This window comes from Nannospalax galili, unplaced genomic scaffold (genome assembly GCF_000622305.1).
Source record: "Nannospalax galili isolate Female #2095 unplaced genomic scaffold, S.galili_v1.0 scaffold278, whole genome shotgun sequence".
NCBI classification, from domain to species: domain Eukaryota; kingdom Metazoa; phylum Chordata; class Mammalia; order Rodentia; family Spalacidae; genus Nannospalax; species Nannospalax galili.
In genome coordinates this window covers 7,862,937-7,869,755 of record NW_008347536.1, presented here as the reverse complement: position 1 = coordinate 7,869,755, position 6,819 = coordinate 7,862,937, and positions in this window count along the sequence as shown.

Genomic DNA, 6,819 nt, shown 5'->3' with positions numbered 1-6,819 from the left:
CTCTAGAGTGATAGATTCAGGATTTGCTTTCAGGTATTTTGATAGCTGTTGGAGTGGTTAGAATCAATGTCAGTTCCCTCTCAAAGGCTTCTAGATGGGGGTAAAAAACAAATTTATCCATCATTTTAGAACAATAGCTGGTTGTCTCCCTTAGCTACAGGTGGGCACTACGGTATTGGAGGCCAAGATTTGAAGTCTTACATCTGAGCAGCACTTTCTGATTAGAAACAAAATCATCACTGAAAAATAATTGTCTAAATAACTTTTTATATGGATTTAAGCCTAATGTCTGGGAAGTATAATCCCTTGAACTCTTAAAGAAATATACTGATGAATTTACTCTTTGATTATACTTTCCTTTTGGGTATTTAAGATCATACAGTCAGCCCAAATAAATCAATTTATTTTTACGCTTAAGGTCATTTGAGGATCTGTTCCTCAGGATTCATATGGGCTTGGGAGGAGCCCCTGGCTCCTTTCATTTACAGCTTCCATCTATGTGAAGATAAGTCAAAGGTCCTGCTCAATCATGGCTGGCTTCACTTGGAAGCATGGAGGAAATGTTTCCTCTGAGTTGACCGCCTCTTTGTAGACTGGACACTGGTTCAAACCACCTGCTGGGGTCTCCACGGCCTTCCCGAACAAGATGACAGGTGACTCTGCACAGTTACAGTACATTTGGAGAGATGTTCCATGGTCCCCTGGAACTTAGTCAATCTTGGAAGGCAAGGGGCAAAAACTGTCCTTTAAGTCCCTCTGACCAGATTAGTATAGGCCTCAAAGTATGGCTGTTAAACATCCAATAAGCTTAGTTCCACCAGTCTGGTACTTTTAATTACCATGTGCTATGTAGATAAAGCTCGGGTAAAAAACTAAACATTCTCAGATAAACCTAGACTAGATATATATTTTGTTCCTTAAACTAGTTGAATAAACTATGATCTTAGAAATTTTAACATTATGTGTATATTGTTTTTGTCCCATCCCTTATATATCATAACAAACCTACACAGACCTTCATCACTTGTTTAAGCTTTCTCATTTTTCTATTTTGGAAACGCTCTCCATTTCCATATCCTTTTAACATATTTTACAGTCTCATTTTCTTTTCTTTTCTTTTTTTTTAAGCAATTATAAGACATAATAGCATTAGCAAATAAAATTACCATCTATTGTGAGAATTATTTTCCTGGGGATACTAAGCAATGCTTATTCCCTCTTAAGGTTCTAGTGTAAGACAATGTTTGTTTAAAGTTTTACTGAGGAACTAATGAATTTTCTGAGCTTACGGAGGTAACTGAGGAGTTGCTGAGGTGTATATATGACCTGAGGATATGCACACTGGAAAGCCTTTACATAGCATGGGTCTCTTTGCATATCTATAGTGCCGATAGCAAAAGTGAGCAAAACTTGTTGTAACACAGCTGATGTTTCCACATTAACTGGAAGATTTGTCTTTGTGTCCCTCAGTGCTGCTAATGGCAGCAAAGGTATCACTTAAAAATATCCTGGAAGAGTCAGTAAATCATTAATTAATTAATTAATTAATTAAAGTAGTATTAAGATTTGATCACCCTGTAGCCCCAGGTGATCTGGAGTTTACTATGTAGACCAGGCTGCCTCTCAAGTGCTGGGATTAAAAATGTACACTACCATGCTCAGCATAATTACATATTTAAAATGTCAACCTTGGCGTGGATATTTTTGATAGTGTGTATATGATAAAATAAAAAGTATGCATAAAATATGTCTGCTGCATCCAGAAATACGGCAATTATCATGAGGAAAAGCATTGTGCAATTGTTTGGGTTGTGAGCCAGGAGGACGGCTTCAGTTCACAGAAACCATCTTCACTTGAAAGACCAAATGACAGACCATGATTATTTACACGGGTTAATTGGCAGAACTTTTCTAAAATGTGTGAAGTGAGCCTGATGTCTCTACTACAAAGTAACATTTTTTGCCAATGATAAAAATTTGAGTTTTCAAGAAAAAATAGAATTCTCAAAATTTATGTTGGAAATTGATGACTTCTCCGTTCTCAAGACTTTACTGATGTGACTGGTGATGTAATTAGTCAAGATGATTTTTGGCACATTATAGTAGAATACATCAGCATTTCTAAGATAAGCCTAACACAAGGACAATGATGTAATATTACAAAATAATAAATGAACAAAGAATCCATTCAAAATGCCACCTAGCTGACTCAATTTCAGTGTAACAGAGAAGAGATTATTATATGGACTGAAACTCCATTTTACTACTGACATAAAGAAGTTCTTAAAAGTCTTTTAAAATTTTACTCCTCTTCTCATCTTTGTATCTGTGTGATTATATTCTCCTCTCAACAATAACATCTTAACCAGAGTTTGAAAAACTTCTATCAGAATTTATTTGTATTTTATCAAGCCCCGAATGAATATGTTTACCAAATACTTTTAAACAATACAATTCTTACTATTACTTTTCCTTTATATTTTGTTTACAATTATAATTTTATAATTTAAAAGTTAACAAATTGACTAATATTTAACAATTTAATAATAAAAATTCACATTAAAATTTATAATTTTACTTATTATTAGTGATATAATATATTGCAGATTTATTTATTTTGAAATGAAGTGATAAGTATTAAATTTCAGTGTGATTTAATCATGTAATCATGCATATTAAATTATGTTTTAGACATTATTTTGTATATCTCTACCTAATACTAAAGTGCTGTGTAATTCTTACATTTTGAGACAGCATCTCACTCCATAACCTGGACTGTCCTGGAACTTGCTATGTAAACCAGACTGACTTCAAAATCACAGAGCTCTTCCTACCTCTGCCTCCTGAGTTCTATGATTAAAGGTGTGTTACACCACACCTGGCTTAATTCTTAAAGGTTTTATGATTGTGAATGTGTGCACAGAGGCTGAAGTCATTGGGAACTGCTAATCTATGCTAAAAATACATTGAAAGTGTCTGACACAAGGCTTGAGAAATGACTCAGTGGTTAAGAATGGGTACTGCTGTTACAGAAACTGGAGTTTGGTTGTCAGTATCCACATGAGGGGGGCTCACAACTGCCTGTAAGTTTAGCTTCAGGTGATCAGATGCTATTTTTCTAGACTCTGCAGATACCTGCACTCATGTGCATATCACTTCCCCATATATATAAAAATATATATTATATGCATAATATATAAATATATAATTTTATATGTATACATTTGTATATAAATTATGTATATTTATATGCGTGTATTATATATACATAATTTATATATATAAATATTAAAATGTTTTTGAAAACTTTAGACTACACGAACAACACACACACATCATATCGATTATTTTAGAAGCCCCACAAATGATTCTAATGACTGAAATAGTTTGAATTGTAGACACATTCAATCAGTATAAAAATTATGGGGCTGAAAAAATGGTCAATAATTCAGGGCAATTACTGCTCTTGCAGAGGATCGGTTTGATTCTCATCATCCACAGTGGGTAGCTCACAACCACCTGTAACTTCAGCTCCAGGGGATCCAATGCTCTTGACTGGCCTCTGTAGACACTGCACTCACATACACAAACTTGCACACATACACACAAACACACACATGCACAATTATTTTCTTAATTAAAATATTTTTAAATTATGTGATCATGAAATCAAATCAAGATTACAAAATCTAAAGTACACCCACATTTGTCACTTGGCAATAATCTTCTCCTTATCTGCCAACTGTGTCAAATTTATAATTCATTCAAGTAATTATCCTCAAGGTTTAGCTCTCTTTCCTGTGAAATTTTCTGAAGACCCAGATAAAGTTAGCATAACTACATAGGACTTATGCAATGATTAAGGAAAATGTCTCCTATTTAATGTGAAATATTTGAGTATTTTTATCATTTTAATTTTTCATCACGTAGTTACTTATATTGGTAAAAATGGCTGTGTTGATAAATGGTCTCTCCAGCTCCATTCATTCATTATGTAGGCTAGTCAACCTTCTTCCAAGCTTATTCCATTGCTGTATGGAAAATTCATTATTGTTTAATCAATGTGCTGCTCAGCTTTCAATTTTCCTGATGACAAATATCCTTTGTGGATTAAAGAATTTTTTAATCATATAGAGTTATTTAGAAGACACTAAGAATAATGCACGTATTTTTTAGGATGATACTTTCCTCTTAAGGTTTGTGTTGCTTTTGACAAGCCACTGATACATAAAATGGGGTAATACATTTATCATGCATAGAAAAATAATACATATTAATATTTTTACATTCATTGAATGTTTCCTAATATTTCTCTACTGAGTATTTGCTTGAATCTAAGTGTGCAATTTCAAAGGAGACATATGTGCCTGACTCATATGTTTTAGATTCCACTGAGGTCATGTAACATATTGCATTCATGGTAAAATCTAAATCATTTTTGCTTACAGTTTTCCAAGTGAGTCCCAATACTGAGAAAACCGCTCATTCATTTTCCACTGCTTTATTTCCTGTCTTTTATATTTTGCCAATACAAAGTGTTTTTCTATGTTTATTTGCTTTTCTTATTCACTGCTCCTACCAATCACAATCCATCTGATACTTCCCCATTAATTGTCTATATATTTTTTCAACAATATGACAACATAAGAATCTTTCATTGTGTAGAAGAGCTTTGCTTCCCAAAGAAGGGAACCCTTTCTTTTTCCGTTGTTCAGATGAAAGTTTTTACAACTAGAGGTGCCAATCTTTCATTAGACATGCAGGCAATCAATCCAAGGGCAGTTTTAAACCTTGCCTATTCCCCCAGGAGTTTGCTGCTGTTAGCATAAAGTGATACACAATGACTTTAAAGGGGTAATTAACACATAATTAATTATTTATTTTATATATAGGAAAAAGCCTAAGTGCTTTGGTAGAACAGTAGATACAGGCTCTCCTAACTCACTTTGGATAGAAAGAGTAGATGACAACCAAGGAACCTGTCTGCAGATCTTCACCACTTGATTCTACAGAACTGTGTCTTTGTTTACTGCATTATGTTTATTCTGCCTTCAATAAACAATCTTCCTTATGTCTGTTTTATGCCATTTTTCAGACCACATAAATTAATTAATAAATTATTGAATTCAATTTTGGAAATTTCCTTAAGCACTTCGTTGAACGACAGTCACGTGTGTTATCCATGGTTGCATCTACATTCAAACTCTGGTTTGAATAATTGTTGATAGGGGATATATAAGCTGAAAATTCTAAACTGTTTATTATCTGATCTTTTACAAGATATGCTTGTTGACCTTGGTTTCCAGAGACAATGCAAATTTTTTCTTAAAGCATCGGATAATATTTAGGAGTGATGATGTGGAGGAAGAGCCGAATCATAACCATGACTGCTTTATGTTCTTTATTTGTATAACATCTAATGTGGGAAAAATGTAGACTGGACCATTGAACAAATACTACATTGCATCAGTCATAGAGTGATTACCAATAAGTTCATTATTAAAAACAAAATGTATTTTCATGAATTATTATTAATGATTGTTTCAAATGCTCAGAATGCAATTTAATAGGAACTGGGTGACGTTGTGGACCATTGTTGCTTACATAGCCAAGACCCTGTTGTCTTATGCTTACCATTTTTAAAAAAAAATCACTGTGAAGATACTGATTTTTCAGTGTTCTAAATATTGAAAACCCTAAGCTAATTAATTTGATTTTGTTCTGCTTATAAAATTATAGACTTGGTTATACACATAGGATAATTATGTCAAAAAAGTCCCCTAAAAAGAATGTCTCTCTTCAGCATATTTTAATCCAAATACAAGATGTGGGCTGGGGAGAAGGCTTACTGGGAAAAGCAGTAGTTACACAAGTGTGAGGATTTGAATTTGGATTCACAGAGCACACAAAAAGTCAGACACTGTAACATGTCTGCCGTCCCAGTGCACCTATGAGGACATTGGAGGTAAAGACAGAATTGCCCAGAAGCTCAACAGACTAGCTCTGTTAGTATATGCCTGGACAAACAACAACAAACTCTATCTCAAACAAGGTGGAAAGTGAGGACCAACACTTGTGATTGTTAGCTGACCTACACATGCAAGCCAGGACACGTGCATCCACAAGTTAGGACACATGTGCATCCACAAGTCAGAACACATGTGTATGCACACACACAAAGGCACACACACACATATATACACGCACATATACACACAAAGATAAAAGATACAAATACCTAAATCTAAATATCATAACTGTTTATGAACTGTTTCATTGCCTATTTCAAAGATGACTTTTGCTAGGACTGTATGTTGCTGGATGGGACTGGTCACCAAAGCAACTTAAAAACAAATTGATTAAAGCCATAAATCTTTATGTTGTTGATTTTTTAAATAATATTTTAATTATTATTTTTATGTGTATGAGTATATTTCCTAGATGTATGTAAGTGCATCTGTGTTTTACAGTAATTGTGGCGGTCAGAAGACGGTGTCAGATCCCTGGGAACTGGAGTTGTGGATAGTTGTTAGCTGCCATGTGGGTGTTGGGAACAGAATCCGGTCCTTTGCAAGAACAGCAGTTAAGAGCTCTTAACTGCCGAGCCCTCTCTTCAGCAGACAAGCCTCCCATTTCTTTAAATATCACTGATTCTTATATTTAAAAATACAAGCCACAAGTAGTCTTAAATATTCATTTTCAAATTTTCTTTTGTTTTAATTTGCTCTTTTTTAAGTAAACAAAAATTTTCATATTCACAATACTTGTACATGAAAGTCAACAAGCATTGTTTAATTTTAAATAATGTATGAATTACCA